Source organism: Cervus canadensis, chromosome 19 (genome assembly GCF_019320065.1).
Source record: "Cervus canadensis isolate Bull #8, Minnesota chromosome 19, ASM1932006v1, whole genome shotgun sequence".
NCBI classification, from domain to species: Eukaryota; Metazoa; Chordata; class Mammalia; order Artiodactyla; family Cervidae; genus Cervus; species Cervus canadensis.
Genome location: NC_057404.1, coordinates 21,268,877 through 21,287,290, shown reverse-complemented (window position 1 = coordinate 21,287,290; position 18,414 = coordinate 21,268,877). Strand labels below are relative to the sequence as shown.

General features: G+C 39.7%; 1 protein-coding gene across 2 annotated transcripts in view; it reads right to left on the bottom strand.

Annotated features, from left to right (window-relative positions):
• PPARGC1A (PPARG coactivator 1 alpha) overlaps positions 1-18,414 on the bottom strand; it is a 718,367-nt gene that overhangs the window by 353,185 nt on the left and 346,768 nt on the right. The window lies entirely within an intron of this gene.

Below are 18,414 nucleotides of genomic sequence, written 5' to 3'. Positions count from 1 at the left end.
ACACTTCTGAACTCTAGTTTCCATGTCTGTAAAAGAGAGGTATTATTATCTCAAGCTTACTATTTCTTATCAATATCTGATTCCCATTTGTCCCAGGCACACAGCAAGATGGCATTTCTTTAAACCCCCTAAAATCAGCCATAACTACATGTCATGTTTTGGCCAATAACATGTAAGGAAAGTGATGGGTATCACTTCCCAAGGGAGAGCTTAATCATCAGCCTTTGGCTTCCAGCCAATTCTTCCCCTACTGCAGGGACTGTGTGTGTTCACAAGATGTTCCTTAACATCAGAGAAGACTAGATAGAATGCTGAGTCAACTTATGAAGGGCAGTTGTCCTGGAGACTCACCTGGACCAACAACAGGCATTATGTGAACAAGAAATAAACTTCTGGGGATGTTTGTCCCCATAGCATAACCTAGTCTACCCTAACCAATGCATACCATCCTTACCGTAGAGTCATTACAAGAATCAAATTAAATATTCTCTCTAGAGCATTATCACATGCATCAAGTAAGTTTGCAATATTATTTTAAGTAAATTCCATTACAAGCCAGTATGTTCTACCCACGTCCCATGGAATCCAATATTTCCTCCTCCTTTTGCAGCCTGGGTTTTCCCTGCTCATAAGATAGTAGCATTAAGTGTGACAATTTCCATAGATGATATAGAAACATGGATTTTAAAAAGAAAGGGTAAATGTGTTCAACAATGCAGCGTCACTCTGTCTCAGAAAGAAAACTCAGAATAGCGTGACTTTAATGCCACTTATCATTTAGCAAGGAAATTAATGAAAACAAAATGAAGCCTCAAATACTAAATGTAGTTTGGTATGAATTCACTACTGATAAAATAAAGTACATGTCTTCAAAATGTAAACATAATGAGAACATACAGGAATACAGGAGCTTATTAAATAGCCTAGCTTTTATTCATGATTCTAAAATCAAGCAATCAAAACAGAATTTATTTTGTTGTAAATATTTTTATTAAAGGAAGTTTTGACTATGAAAATAAGGTATAAGGACGGCATGGATTACCCATTGGCCAAATTGCAATGCTAACATTTCAAGACACAAATTCTAACCTGCTTTGGGCCACCACTGGGAGAGTCTTTATGCAAATGCTATGAGTTGAATGGTGTCCTTTCAGAAAGATAGGATGGAATTCTACTCGTAGAACCTCAAAATGATATCTTATTTGGATGTGGGGTCTTTGCATAGGTAATCAAACTGGTAATATAGGTAACATAGGTAATATAGGTAATAAAACAAACTGATTAAGGTGGGTCTTAATCCAACTTGACTGGCTTTCTTATGAGAAGGGGAAAATGTCAACACAAAGACAAATGCACACAAGTAGAACACCATCCGAAAACGAAGGCAGAGACTGAGGTGATGCGTCTACAAGCCAAGGATTGCTAGCAAGTCACTACTTTTTCCCTCAGAATAAGCAGCTTATTAAGACTATACAGACTGAAAAGAAATAGAAAGAGCTTTAGAATTTGTAACATTTTCCTTAAGGAATAGTTATATTAAAAAGTTAAAAAGGAAACACCTATATAAAATGCATCAATCAGTCTTCCCTTGATTTAAAAGAAAGTTCCTTATCCTCTAGAATAAACATGGGTTGATACTTCATGTTAGGAATCAAAGGACTAGAAAAAACAAAAGTTTTCCAATTGACTTAAGCCATGCATTCCACAGAATTCTATTATGCCAGAATCTGGCACTCTAATCTGCTCTATAGGATACAGACATCTAGTCTAGAGAAGAAAATAAAAGAAAATCTGTTGTGGGGAGAGTAGAGGGATGTTGATGAAAATAAGTACAAAGCTAAGCACTTCCCAGGTGTGGAAGAAAACTGATGGTCTTTCACCCCTCAATAGGATTTCATACACTCCTTCACTTAACACCTGGGCTAGAATTTTTATGAATTTCTGCCATCCATTTTATTATACATTCTCACTTTAAATCCATTCTCAATGAAATTTTCCAAGACATTTTCCCATAAACTTTTACTTCTGTTTTTACTCTCTCTTCCTTTTAGAAGCTAATAATAAGGTGTTTACCTTCAAAAATTTTCTTCACAAAAAACTACAATATATCAAGTCCACAAACCAGAGGTATCTGTATATTAACTCTCAAAAAAACAAAACAAATACAAACAAACAGAACAGATGTGATGAGTGATAAATCTGAAAAGGATGAACTTTGGTAATGTAGTCTTATTTCAGAAAGGAAAAAAAAAATAGAACAATGGTTTCCAGTTCACTGTTTCACTGGAATAATTAATGCTGATTATCCCCTCATAAAACATCTAAGCTGAACTGCAGAGATACCCACAGGACTGTGGACAATAAAACACCACGGCTAGGAGAATATTCTCTTGTGCACCAACGTACTTTGGCTCTCGTGTGGCCGAGTTGTATGCTTACCAAGATTCATTTGTGTTTGTTCCCAATCCTATTTATACCAGTTGTGCCTGTTAATGTAATTACATAATGTAATTAAATAGTAGAGCTATAAAATATGAGTTCCATGGAAAGGGAGTTGTTGCTCTCATGAAGCTAGTCAAATGCTCTGGAAAGACCCAATAAAGAAAAGCTGCTTTAAAAATTTTACTGTTGTGGGGGCAGGATCTGCATAGATTCTACTCAGGTTACTTGGTCACTGCCTTAAAATTCTTAATTCATTTTACAGAAATTGAACCTGAAATCTGAGAGGTTCCTCTCGGGATACAATTTACACCAAAAAAGCTCCAGAATTCCACACTCTGAACCCCTACATAGATAAAAGTTCTTGGCTCCACAGCAAAACACTAGTGAATAAACGTGCATTTATGGATTTTAAGCAAAAGTCAGATTTTCATGTAGGTACATGATTTATGATCCTCCAACTTAATCAACTTATGTGATTAATCAGTCAACAACCATTTTCAATCATATGGAGTAAGAGTTTCCATGATTTAAAAAAAGGTAAGCCAGAAAAGACCTTTTCTTAATTGACTTCTAATGAACAGAGATAGAAAGTAACAGACTCGAATATACAAACCAAGAAACAGAATCCATTTCAATACCTAAATCTACTTATATCACATAAGCAAGAAACAGCATGGCTCTAACTATAAACATCAAACACTGTATAAATCTGAGCCATGTAGACTCCAATTAATTACTGCATAGCATTCCCGTGTCTTCCTATAACTGTGTAATAATACCAACTGCCTATAATCAAAAGGATTTAGTAGACATTTATTGATGGAAATCAGATGATTTCATCCACAGTGTCTGAATTACGTTGATACGTTTGAGCCTGGAGCAAAATAATGTAATAAAAAACAACATACAGATGAGAACCTCAATTTTTCTCTACATATGAATCTGTCACTGATTCGAGAAGAATCAAATCTAAGTCTGACCAGGTGAAGACATTCCATACATCATCCTTCCCAACTCAATATAAAAATAATATTCCCCCTTCCAATATGTTTACATACTGTTCCTGACTTGGTGAGATCCTGAACATCCAGAGAGCTCCGAAACACAGAGAGTTGCCTTAGCAAATAGTACGCACAGCAGAGATGAATTACAGAATACTTTCTTAAAAGAGATTACTTTAAAAACTATATGAAAGTCATAAGCCCCCAGAAGTAATAACCAATGGACTCATGAGTAGAGTGGGAAGGTAGATCTTATGAGTAGGATGAACAAATGAGAAATAGGCTATATGGTAGGCTGGAAATATCATTTCCTCTTCCTCCTCATCCCCGCCCCCCAAAAGGGTCCTCCCGTAGACTACCTCGGAGTTAAATTTTCACCAGACATCTCTCTTGATTTTAAAATCTTTTATGTCATTGTCTATGAAATTACACATATTCCTAGGAGGGGGTCACCTAAAGCTTTATCTCCTAACACTTTGTCACAAGTCACTTTTCAGTTCAGCTTAGAGAGTAACACTCTTTGCAACCAGGCAAGAAATCACGATGGGGTGAGGGTTGGGGGTGCGGAGTGCACAGAGGAACTTGAAGAGAAAGGCTTAAAACAGAGGAAGTGAGTAACTTTAAGAAACATACATTCAAAGTCTCATGAAAATTGACTTTACTAGCTACCAGATTCTGTGAGGATTATTAAAAACTATCCAGTTAGGTTACAGATTTGTAACATACACCTAGCTTCTCATTGCCTTTATAAAATGTGAGCTGGTGGGAGAAGGGGAGTGGGGGCACACCTCTTCCCTCTTCACTTACTCCTAATACTAACATTCTAATGCTAGGGGAACTTCAGATACAGTTCAAGAACTTCAAAATAGGAAGAAATAAGAATGGGAATTTTGGTTAGTAAGTGGACTAAGGACTGGTTACTCAAAGTGTACAGACCAGAATCACCTAAGAGCTTGTTGAAAATGCGGACTCTCAGGCCCCACTCCAGATGGACAGACTCTATCTACATTTTATCAAAGCTGATTCATTAAATTTAGGAAGCAAAAAGAGGCTTATCTTAAATCAATTTGCATAGCAAGCTTTGTTTATTTACTTTTTCTTAAGTTAGAGCACAGGTTTAGAGTCACTAAGGAACAGAATAACTGATGGATATTACAGGGAAGAATTGAGCCCCCTACAAAGAAACTGACTAGAGCTACCTCTGGAGAACTGCACTTTCCAGATTCAGTAAAGATTTTTGTAACCAGGTGTCACAGGCAGGACCCCCCACCCTTAAATCACCCAACAATCTCAACATACATGACTATTCCACTTATTAGCTCAGAAAAACAGCTGATGACAAGTGAATGACGCCTCCTCTGGACATTTAGATGACTGATTTTGTATAAATCAATATGGAGTGCCACAAAATGTCAGAAAATACCAAATGAAGAGAAAAGAATCAATAGATAAACTTGGAATTAAATGAGTGATGAATAATCTTTACCAACTAAAATAAATTAAACCAGGAAAACCTAGTTAAAGTAACTTCAAGGATCTGGCTTAAACCCCCCCAAAAAACAATGCAATTTAGAGTAAGGCCACTCATGACAAGCATGTTATTCTTTTTTTTTCCCCAGAAAAGCATTATGACAGGAACTACAAAATAAGAGCTAAATTCATACTTTCAAGCTTATGTCTAAACAGTCATAATTTTTTAAGGTTTCACAACAAATAAACTTTAATTTGCAGATGTAGAGCACGTGTTAACCTAGCAATCATGAAACAGAGCGCACATTTGATTAATACTTTCAGGTTTTAGAGGGATAGGGTTAGAGAGACAAATTCTATAAGTCAGTTAATTCATTTTAGATATCAAATGTGCCTCTTAGAAGCATCAAATAAACCATAAATTTACAGACAGACCAAATATCAGAATTCAAATCTAAATGTTTTTCTTAGTTCTATAGTGGCATCAGAGATAAATCCAGTCTTGTAACAGAAATCAATATAAACGTCTTTCTTCATAACTAAACAGATGCAAAGTGGCTTTTACATTATTTTATAACTCATGGATTCTAAGGTCATGAACTAGATGCTAATATGCATTAGGAACAGTGTTGGGTATTAGAGATGAGAGGCGAGGAACACGGAGGCTTGCCCTCATCGTCCTGGGAGGGAGTTAGCCAGGTAAGCAAATCATCTCAGTCACAGTAATATCTGAGCTCTGGAGAAGAGAGGATTCTGGCACTGCCCCAGGAGACATCCATCCCAAACCCCCGTGTCAACCTAGCTCAACACCAGGAGGTCCACTCCTGTTGCCATGTCCTTGATGAAGAGCAACATGGAGACCTTGCCCCAAACTTCCGTACAAAACCTAGGCTTAAGGTTTTTGGTGATTGTGTTTTTAAACGAAATAGTTTCTGAAAGGTTTCTACAGGAAGAGAGACCACAGTACCAACAACCAGACTTCATGGCACTCTGACCTATGAATCCTTTTTACCTTCTCAGATTCATTTCCAAATCCAAATATCCATGGGAGCCCACAAGACACTGATGCCCACACAGGCAAACTCTCCTCTGCTAGATTTCAGTCAATGACTTGTGTAAACAGAGAAATCTGGGGACAAGGGTCCTTCTGACTCAAGAATGCCCAAGGTGTTTCCCAAAGGTCTCCTTAGAAGCTGGCCAACTAGAGATCAGCAGGGATGTTAAGTCTTTCAAATGGCATTTAACAAAAAATGCTCCTCTGGAGAGCTGCCTCTCTGAAAGTCAGAGGGAAGGGAGCATACACAAGCAAAGAGATTTTAAAATGTAGCTTCTGTTGGAAGGTACAGGGAATGAGTAGAGAATGTTTCTCGGACTTGGGCAGAAAGACTGCTAAGCAGGACCTTTTGACTTCTACCCCATTAGAAGAAATCCTCCAACGCCATAGTTCCATCTCTCAGGCAGGTTTGTGGGCCACTCTTATTTCCTGAGGAATGGCAGAGGAAGCAATGAGGGGAAGACCGCTTTCCCAAGGGGCAGCCCACAAGAAGCACAGGTACTACAATTCATATAGATGCCACTTCTCTGAAACGAAGGCTACCACCCTACCCAGATCACACCAGGAATCAAGACCATGAACAGATTTAGAAAGCCACCACAGTATTGTAAAATAATTAGCCTCCAATTAAAAGAAATAAATCAATTTAAAAGAAAAAAAAAAGAAACCAAATTAAGCCAAGACTGCCCCATTGAAGACTGTTAAAATATAGTAAATATATCAAACCTGGGACTTGAATCAAGTCCCTGCTCTAGAAGATGCCCTGGCAAGAATACTGGAGTGGGTTACCATTTCTTTCTCTGGAGGATATTCCAGATCCAGGGATTGAACCCTGGTCTCCTGCTTTGGCAGGTGGATTCTTTACCAACTGAGACACCAGGGAAGCAACGATGTAGGGATTCACCCAAAACAAATGGAAATGATGGATCCAGACAGTGCTGGGAAATGCAAAGGCCCTAAAGAAGGCAGAAGACAGCAGAGCCCCCCAACTCAGATCCCTCTGGGCTTAGGGCTGTGGCTGGAAGACCTGGTCTCTCCTTCTGGTCCGGTAGGCACTCAGAACACTGTTTACTTTCAACAAGCACTTTAATGCCTTCTTAAAAAAAAAAAAGAAGAAGAAGAAGAAAGCTGGTAAGTATATAATAAACCAGAATTATAGCCGCTGCTCTGATGCCGTGTGTTATTTTTGGCTGAGTGTCCGGCTCTTCTGGATTCCGATGGTAGAGGCTGAAGCTCACCCTAGTAACACAGGCTGCCTGCTGTCCCCAGAGGACCCTGACGAAAACGAGAGGAACACTCTCGCTGTCTTCAGCAGACAAGGGAGGTTTAACATAAATAATCTCCCACTTCACGTTTTCTCCAAAAAGAATCCATTCATTATCTTTATTTCCGACACAGTATTTATGAATTTCCTTGCAGCCGGGCCCATTAGGGCAAACGTCACAACTCGGTGGTGAAATATCATGTGCGTTTCCCTCTCCTCCCAGGAAGATTAAGGCCAATGAATAAAAGAAGGGGGATGTGGCCCCTATATATAGCTCTCCTTACAACATCATGTCTCACGGGTATTAAAAATAGACCCAAATCACTTGAAGACATTCTGAAAAATCAAAGGCAGAAGAGCTTTCCAAGAGGAAGTTTTAAATGTTTTCTTTCTTCTTCTCGCTGAGATTTTTAAGGAGCAAAAGCTGTGGTGTGGCCCTCCTCTTCCTAGGAGGCCAAGCTCATCATTGCCTCAGCTTCAGTTCTTTGTGAACCGGATTTTAAGAGAAATCTGGGCCGGCCCTTGGCAAAAAGTGTGAAATAGTCTGTGTAAAGAAATTCTTCTCTGCTAACAACCTTCCCTCCACCCGGAGTCCTGACACTCCCAAGGTCCCTGTCGGCGAGAAATCAGCTCAGATTCAATTCACTGAACAAATATGTGTTATTCGTGATGTGCCAGGCACAGTGCCAGGCAGGGCAAAGTGGACAGAGGGGAGCAAAGGCTGGAACGTCCTTGTTAGAGAAAATGCCAGGTAATTCCAGGAGTAAGTAAAACTTCCAGAGGACCGTGGGCAGCACAAGTCAAAGGAGAGAGCGTTACCTTGTCATTGGAAGGTACTGGAACAGAGGTCCTGCTGGAGGCAGCATTGGAAACAGACAGTGAGGACAGAGTGGGCATGTGGGACTCTAAATAGGTGAGCCCAGGTGTGAATGAAATCAGGAGTTAGCTGAGTGTAACGCCTCTTCTCAAAAATACGTGTCTAGTGAGCCTGGAGGAAAAATCTTTCCAGAAGCGAAGAATGGAAGTTCTGGTTGGAGAAATCACAGAGAACTGAAGAATGGAGCTTTTTCAAATCCTGCAGTTCACCAGTTGTGTAATTTTGGGCCATTATGTCCCTTCCCTGAGCCGCACCCTCACATCAGTAAAATGGGGATCATACTCCATTGGGCTGCTATGCTGATTAAATCATAATATGAATACAGAACACTTTGCTCCAGGTTTGGCACATAGTTCATGGAAAAGACTCAATGAATGGGTGTAACTCACTCAGGCAGGCACTACTGAACTTGGATCATACTTTAATATTTCTCTAATCATACAGAGCACTCACTGTCCTGGCAGGAAGCCTTGATTAATATTAGGATATAGCAAGAGTTAAGAGGATGTGTGCTTGGCTTTTGTAAACAACTAATTTTCAGATGACTACTCTGCAGCTCATATCACTTTATAAAGAAGACCTCACAGCCACTAGTTTCCAATTACTAAGCAACCTTGGGAGGAAAATCTTTTAATGGGCCTTTATGTTAGTCCGTGGCACGGAAGTTCATCACACCATCACTTCTCGAATGGAGTTTAATGAAAAGGAGGTGAGCATTTTCTGAGCTAAGGTAAGGGGGAAAAGGGCCTGGGGGAGGTTAACATTGAGGGAACAGAAATAGCAGAGGCAACAATCAATGTCTGTGAAATAATGCAGAGTTTCTCAAACTTTGGTGTGCCCACAGATCCCCTGGGGATGTTGTTCAAATGAAGACTCTGATGCAGTAGGGCTGAATCACAACTCCCAGGAGATATCAATGCTAGTGGTCCACGGACCACACTTTGAATGTCAAGGGAATGATATTTCTTGAGTGGAGGGACCCGGAGAGCCTCCAATGAAAGAGCAAACTTGAAGAAGAGTAATGTCCAAACAAGATGGCAAGCATACCACATGATTTGAGAGGCAGCCAAGCCAGAGATGTAAATACAGAGACACGATGTCCAAGGGAAAGGTTTTCAGAATAGAAGAGGTCCCAGCTCACGAAGCTCCAGTGCATTACTCACATTGGCTCTGAGTCACTCACAGCCTTTTAGGATTGTGGATGGCAAACATTTTGGAGAGTGCAGCAAAAAAAGAATGTGCTCACAGCCATTAACTATGAAGCACTAACTCATTTCAGCAGCCTGACACAAATTATGCTCCGCACATGAAAAACAGTTATTGATCAGTCCCTTCCTTCTCATGCTTTCCAATACTTGAGATCAGCACTTCTATTCACTCCCTGCCCCCAAGATGCCTTTGCACACCTGATCAGATCTTTTGCAAACCCAAAAATGTCCCCTGAAACTTCACTCTACTTTCTTCTAGATTTTGCCTCTGGAAAACCAGCCAAGAAAGAGTCAAACCAAAAGCTATCTCTTTTCATTGCTTTACATATCTGCTTCCTAGGAACTTCCCAATGTCTTTTATTTTCTCTACTCATTAGAGACACAAAGCCAACAAACCAACTGATCTATCATTTCCTGTGTTAGAAGATAAGATACTAAGAGGGCATAAAAAGGACAGAGTATAGAATTAGCCTTTAAAGAATTAAATCAGCTTCAGGGGCAGATTGAGTGGTAATATTCTGAGCAACTTCAAGTAGCAGCTTGAGTATCAACGAAGCAAAAAGAAGCTCATGGTCCCTCATGTTAGAGTAATGTGCATCTTCCTTCTTATCCTTCTTAATCTCAAGAAAAACTGATGAAGCATGTAGGTCTCCTGTGGCAGACTGATTGCAAAGATGGATGTCCCCAGCTCTCCGCCTCTCCCTGCATGCACGTCCTTTGGTGTATGACTCTGCAGCTTCTTCCACTGAAAAGGGGGACAATACTGCCCACCCCCATTTCTTGAAGCTTGTCTGCCTTGTCTTTCACTCTAGCCAATAGAATGTGATAGAAATAACAGTGTGTGTGTGTGTGATCTGAGCCTAATGGCCCTTGCATACTTCTCCTCTCTCTCTTTTTCTTCTGCCTTCACCAAGAGAACACGCTTGGACTAGACCGTGACCACTTAGAGCAGAGCCAAGGTTATCCTTTGACTTGTCAGCCCCCAGTTGACCCAAACACAAATTGAGCCCAGCTGAGACCATCTGAACCTACCTCAGACCAGAAATAGTGCAGAGATAATTCATAGACTTATGAGAAATAATAAATACTGGTTGTTTCAAGCCACCAAGTGTTGGAGTGCTTGGTGATGCAGCAACATGTGGCAAAAAAAAAAACCAAAAAACTGACATAACATCCTTTAGAAAAGCCATGGCAAAAAGTCCAGGTATACAAAATAATTTCAACAAGACACTGGCTTTCCTCTGACAAAATTATTAATGAACATAAATCCTTTGTAATAGCATAATTGCATCATTTGTAAAACAAAAAGCACATCAGGGAATTAGATAATAAAAACATTTCTATATTGCTTTTCATTTTTCAAAGGGTTTACTCTATTCATCAATAGACTATATTAATATGTGCAATTTTTTTTTAAGTTCACTAGACTTCAAATTTGATTTGCCAGTCCTTTCATGCATTTGTTTGTTAAGGATTATGGGGAGCAGTGTTGTGATTCGGGTACCATGGGGGCTCTAATAACATGTTAGTCTCTGAACTCAAATAATTTCCATCTAGGAGGGTTGACAAAAGCAGGTGCTTACCCTTAACACGTTGCAGGGCACTTGTTATGCTCTTGCCATCTCTGCCATTTTAAATCTTACCCATCTTACCAAGTCCAGGTAAAGTGGTCCTTTCTCTTTTTTCATCTTCCGTAACTCCACCCTTATTTTCCCTTCATCAGGGATAAGTAAACTGTCTCAACTTTCAAAACACATTTTGGGAGGCCTAGAGCAGGTTCAAGCAATAATCCAGGTTTAAAAAGGGAAGTGAGGTTTAATAAAGAAGCTTCTATCAGATGATCATAAAAGGCCTCGAATACTGGTTGCAGATTGTGTACTGGATTCTACAGGCAAAGGGAGCCATGAAGAACTTGTGAGAAACGGGAGTGACATTATCAAAGCTATCATTCAAGAACCATTGTTGAGATGTCTCACACCCTTACTGAAGGATCCAGGAAGACCCAGGATCATGGAGTTTCAGAAAGGATGAAGTCAATTGCAGATTCTGCATAGAGCTAGAATAGGATGAAAAATCCATTGGGTTTGCCAAGTAGGTAGCCTGGTGACCTTGGAAAGGAAAAAATTCCATAGAACACAAAAAGGGAACTAGATGGAGTAGGTAGGTGAGAAATCCAAAGTGTCAGTCCCACCTGAAATTCTTCTAGAAAGGAGGCAAGATTGACTGATTGAGAATATTTAAGGATGCAGAGCATTCAAGGGAAGATTACAGTGAGCATCCTTCTGATAAATGGCATTGTCTGGTCTAAAAGACCTAAGAAACCCTAGCGCTTCTCAGAAATGCTTTACAGCCCATCTTGGGGAAAGAAGGGAAGGTTGAGGCCTCAAGTGGCCCAGGCTGAGTAGGCAGGATCCAGACTTCGTGCTCTCATTTCAACAAGCTTCATCCCATTTATCTTCTTTATGTATGGAGGTTCCATGCCAGATGTTATTTGGAAAAAATAAGGTTCCCTCTATTGATTTCAAAATAATAATAATTTGAGAACCATTAAACCAGATGATTTCAATGATCCACCCTGGCTCTAAGATAAAAATCTATATTAATTATCTTCCAAAACTTAGAATGAGGAAAAAATCAGGAGGTAAGCACCCAACACTTCTTGAACATTTTGCAGGTCAGGCAGTGTGCTGTACAGTTTCCTTGTGTCCTCTCATTTAATTCACACCACAGATCTCTGAACAAGGAATCATTAACCTCACTCTGCAGATGATGAACTGAAGCCCAGAAAGATGCAATGACCTGCCCAAGATCTCAGTGCTGACAACAGAGCCTGGACTCTTGACCACAACTCTACACAATTTCATGCACACCCACTGGCTCCTGCGGCTCATCCCTGAGTTCTCAAGCCTCTGAATTTGAATTTCTAGGAACACATTACAGGGGTGACTTTGGGCAGAAGAGGCTACCTAACTTAGAAAACAGAAGAGATGTATTGAGAGAGATAGGAAAAGGAAGATTGAAAGAACTGGGAAGAATCAGAACAAAAATAGAGCATTAGTGGAAACTGGAAGTGTTGATGAAAACAGAAATCTTGACTCTGGAGCTATAAAAGATCACACACACACACACACACACACACACACACACACACACACACACACACACACACACACACACACACACACACACACACACACACACACACACACACACACACACACACACACCCGTATCTGCAACCATAATGCCATTTCTAGAAAGAATATCTACATAACAGAAAAGACACTCTTTACCCTAAGTCAAAATAGATTTTAATTTGGCAAACCTAAACTCCTTAGTAGGAATTAATTATTAAAATATGACAGCCCCAAAGTGGCCTTCTCTGGTCCACCCCATTTAAAACTGCACCTCTCCCCAATTTCTTAGGCCCCTCTCAGCTTTATTTTTTTCTCCATAGCACCCACCACACCCAGCTAACACCATTCAGTGACACTGTGTCTTATTCCTTTGCCTATCTCTCTTCATCAGGATGTAAGTTCCTTGGGCAGGAGCGGAGAGGAAGTTTATTGTCATTTCTGTGGTTGTTCGCTCTGTATCTCTAGCACCTACAATAAAGTTTGGCTCCTATAAGGCGGTCAGGCACTCAATAAATATTTGTTGAACAAATGAACATTTTACTTTATCATGATATTTATGGAGTAAACCGTCATATCTACTCATTCCCATCTCATCTTATGGTATCTGAAATGTTAGAGTCCCCATCAATTACAAGTCTATTTAGCATTTATATGACACTTCATATTTAAAACTCACTGTTCAATTATTGATCCCCACAATCGACCTTGAAAATAGATACTGAGGAATGGTATAGCCCACACTTCTTTTCTTTCCTAGGCCTCCAAACAGATGAGATCAATGGGAAGGGAAGGAAAAGCAAAAGGGGAGGGGCAGGGATGAGAGACATATGGAGTCCCTATTGCTGACGCTTCATTCCCTGGTCTAAGCTGGCCTCCTTATAAGTGGTGGCACAGAGCCAGAGGCCCTCCCCTCCAGCTGCTACAGATGAGTGTAGCATCCCCACAGAGGAGGAGGAGAAAGAAGAAGCCCCAGGAGCCTAGAGAGGAGGTGAGGTGTGAAGGGAGGAGGGCCTCCCAGCAACCTTCTCCCGGTGGGAATCTCCGACTCTGCCCTCTAAACGCCCCACCCTTTTCACAGGTGGCAATCAGACTGCACATCTCTCCACATCATTTCTTTGCTTACCTGGTGCTATGCTATCTACCACAGCAAACTTAAGCTCCTGAGCCTGGAGGCCAGTGCCCTCACCCGGTCATCTGGTCTACCACACCTATCTCAACCACATGTTTTAGCCTTAGGTAGGAAGACCAATGGGCCACTTTGTGTATGGCGACCACCCAAGGGGTTAAAAAAAAAACACCAGATTTTAACCCAAGAGTTTGATATGTCCTGCTTAATTTCCAAATACCTCAACACTTTGGCTTTCAGGAACAGGTTGACCTGAATATTGAATCAAGTGGACGTTGATATATTCCCTGAACTGCACATATTAAACAAACACCTGTCTAAATCACTTAGTTTAGTACCACAGGACCTAAAGCCTCAGCTCCTTACCTACCCTAGGTCCTAACCCAGCTCCTAACTCTTCCCTAGCCTAGCAACAAGTACTCCCAAATTACCAGGAAAATAATCAATAGGAAAGGAAGACCAGATTTTGGTAACCAGGTGGGTATTTTTTGGATGAGGCAAGAAACACATGTAGGACAACCAGATCATTTTCATGAACTTAGTACAATAATGTTGGCTATTTCTATGAAATTCCTAACATACAAGGTATAGGAGAAAAGCCTTTCTTCTTGTAAACAGAGAGGCAGCTAACACTTGACCAGTGCATTGAGTATCTCCAACGTGTTCAGCACTATGCAAACTCTACAGAGAAAGTATCTTCAATTTCTCAAGAATCCTGAGATGTATAGCATACATCCCATGAAGGTATATCTTCATTTAAAAGGGGAAAGACTCACAAATGTCTAGTAACTTGCTTAAAGTGCCACAGTTAAAAAGTCGAAGAATCAAGTCTGAAAACCAGGCCTTCTGATTTTCAAGTCCATCGTATAGAAACAATTAAAATATTATTTTATTTCTCACTGACTTTAACTTTTTGATCATTTGTTGTTTTAGAAGCTTAAGGGAGCAAGCATTTAAGGCATTTAATCTTTCTTTGGTGTTACTCTGACATCATACCTCTTTCATTGCCCTGGGGAGATTATTGCAAACATGATTTGTTACACTACTGTTTGATCTCTGGGTTTTTATTGAACACCTATTGATTGTTAATAGGGATTCCTAGTTGGCAAAAACAGTGGGAGATTCAAGTTTCTTTTTGCATTGTTTTGTATATTGACTTTATTATTTGAAGCCTTCATCTTATCCGCATGAACATTCTCTAGACATACTTAATTCAAAAACATGTTCACTCCACTGATGTTTCTAATCTTCAGTAGGTCATACATTATGTACACATCAGCTAGTAAATATATTTAAAAAGATATTTTTGACACACATAAATTCACACTGCATGATACTTAGCAGAAGAAACTTCCAAACAGCCTACTTGCTACCAGACCGTTAATAAAAATGTCATGAAAACTGCTTCTAAAAGCTGGTAATTAGTTACAATGATTAGACAAAACATGGTTTCACATTAAATTAAATTGATATTTAAATGTAATTGTTTTTAGCTCTGTGGTGTCAAGGTACTACATAAATCCATTATTACTACTATTTAACAGCAACAGTGACAAACACAATAACTCAACCAAATTTTCCAAGATTGTAATTTGCAGTGCCCCAAAGAAGTAAATTGCATAATTGGAAGGTGGGTTAACTCTTTCAAGCCACTTAGGATCATTTAATGACAGTTCTTGAAAGAGTTAATTGCCTTCCAAAATGCCTCCCAGTAGAGAACGTTCATTTATATATATATATACAATGAATATTATATATATTCAAATATGTACATATATATGAGTATTATATATAAGTATACATATAATATATACTTATGTGAATATTATATACTATATACATATATGAATATTGTTACATGCATACATGAATAATATATGAATATTATATGTATATATGAGTGCTATACATATATATGAATATTATGTATATAATATATATGGATAAAATAACTCTGAAGAAATGTATTAATTTACACTTAGCTGGATTAACTCTACCCAAATAGTTTCATTCCATTTCTAAAACTATCTAAAATGTCAGCACATTATAAAGAGAGCTATTAGCAATTCAAATATGAAGTTATTCATTACTTTAGACAAAACAAACAAAACAATAAAACCTTTAGAAGATAGTGGTGCGCTCTCTCTGAGGACTCAAAGATAAGAAAAGTCAGTCATTTCTAAATAGGTACACTGTATCTGCTCTCTGTTGCCTAAGCTAAACTAAAGTCTCTAACTCAAAGAGGCCAATTGCAAAGTTTCACTCTCCAACAGGACCTACAAGTGAACCCAGCACAGCCAGTGCGAAGCAATAGAGCACGGGAGGCATTGTGCAAACTGAAGAGGGCACGCCCTGATCAAAGCTGGAACCTCATTGCTGGTGTTCAGCTGCTCAGGCATGTCTGACTCTTTGCCACCCGATGGACTGCAGCATGCCACGCTTCCCTGTCCTTCACTATCTCCTGGAGTTTGCTCAAACTCATGTCCATTGAGTTGGTGATGCCACCCAACCATCTCATCCTCTGGACCCTGATGCTAGGAAAGATTGAAGGCAGGAGGAGAAGGGGACAACAGAAGATGAGATGGTTGGAACTTCATAGTTCTAGGCAAATATTGCCCTATAGGAATGTGGACCCAGAATTTACATACCCTTCCATTTCTTAGAGAGGCCCAGAATCTGAATTTTTATTTTTTGAAATTTCATCATTTTTTAAAACACCATGTGAATGCTCAGTCATGTCTGACTCTTTGCAACCCCATGGACTATATAGCCCATCAAATTCCTCTGTCCATGAAATTTTCCAGGCAAGAATACTAGAGAGGGTTGCCATTTCCTACTCCAGGGGATCTTCCTGACCCAGGGATCAAACCCACATCTCCTGTTTCTCCTGCATTGGCAGGTAAGTTCTTTACCACTGGGCCACGCTGGAAGCCCAAAACAACATGCACATCCAACAAAATAAAATCACAGGCTGGATCTGACCCATAAGCCTCAAGTTTGCCCCTCTGCCCTAAGTGGTTTCTGACTGTGAGTCTAAGTTGGCAGGTGGGAAACTATAGATGTACACCTAGAAGCTACTCATGTCATTATGTCTTAGAAATGTAGCCAGGTACAGGCTGTCTGCTTCCAAGAGGAAAAAAAAAAAAAAAAAAGACCACATCAGAGCCATGATCATTCATCACTGTTAATGTGGCTGATGATTTCTATTTCTTTTCTAGGTTTTTGCTGTAGTGATCTTGCCCTGGATGCATCACTGGAAGTCACTGCTGACATAATTCCAATAGAAATCCCATCAAAACCCACCCAATCCATCCACAAATTCAAATACGCTCATTATCAAGTGAGGTGAAAGGACATCAAGACCCATCTCTTGCCCCTTCCCACTCCTTTCTCAACTAGAGCCCACTCCACCCCGAGATGTGTTACTGGCAGCCATAGGAAGCTGGGACAAGAGAAGCTATCAAGAACAACTCCCGAGAGAATCATGGACATTTTTTCCAATGAGAAAGACGCAGAAAGGGCTATTCTATTTAATATGGGTAACAGATAGAAATCCAATCATAGTCCAGAAAACTTCCCTGCTTCTCCCACTTCTGAACTCTCAAGTCAGTTTATATTTTCTATCTTGAGTTACAATTACAGAAATTAGGCCTGTGTCTAACTTCTAAATTATATCAGGGCTTCTTTTAGAGCAGAATCCATGTCTGGTTTATATCTCTGTCCCATACAGCAGTTAATATATACTTGGTAAAAACAAAACAAAACAAAAAATATATATATATACTTGGTATACTGTAACTATTTCTTCAAATGTCTGGTATGTCAGTAGGTGAGCAGATAGATGAATAAATGGAAGGGAAGAGAAGAACAAATAAAATCTCTCTCTTGACCCAAAGAGCAACATCACAAATGTAACTAGTAGAAATATTAACTGAAAAAAAAAAACAAGCTAACAAGCAAACAAACCTTATAAATTGCTTTATGACCAACAATGCAGATAAGAAACATTGAATATTCATTACCCAAAAGCCATATGCCAACTTTTTCCTTGCTGAGAGAACCCTTTATCTTAGGGAACAGGGGTCCATCTCCATATCAGAGTCCAATCCTGGCAATTTTATTACCCGTTAGTCATTTGTTTGAGGGAAGTGAGGGTCAAGAGGACCAATTTTGACCAATGAAACTTAAGGTGAAGCCTGCAGAGTTTGAGGGAGGAGCGTCCTCTCTATGGGAAAAAATAATGATAATAATAATACAAACTTATAAGATTTTTGTCCCTGCCAGTCACTTTCTGCTTGCAACACTTAGTGTAAGGATGTGATACCTGGAGCTATGGCCTCCATCTTGAGACCATGAAGAAAAAACTGAGAATATTCGAGAAGAGGGAGGGCAAGAAACTGGATTCTGTAGAACACTGCTGTGAAGAAATCCTGAGACCACCTATCTCTCCTGTTGAGTAAACAGTAGATATACTTAATATAGTAAGAAACTGTTAGTTGGGCTTTTTGAATCTTACATCCAGGATGACAAAGGGGCAGAAAAATGAGGGGCTGGGTCCAAATGATTTACACTATCCTACCCTGCAGTGAGGCAAGGTCTTGGAGGGAGGAACAGAATTTTAAGTGCAATAATCTAACAATACCTTACTCCACATCTCATCAGGCAACCACACACTTCAAATGAGTTTCGTTCCTGAGACTAACAACTCAGGGACCCATTCTTTTGTTCCCATTTGCCTCAAATCACAGTCCTCCAGCTGCCTCCTGGATAGTTTATGTACGCTTGAATATATGGCTCACATTAAAACAAACAGAACTTCCTAAATTGGGCAGTTT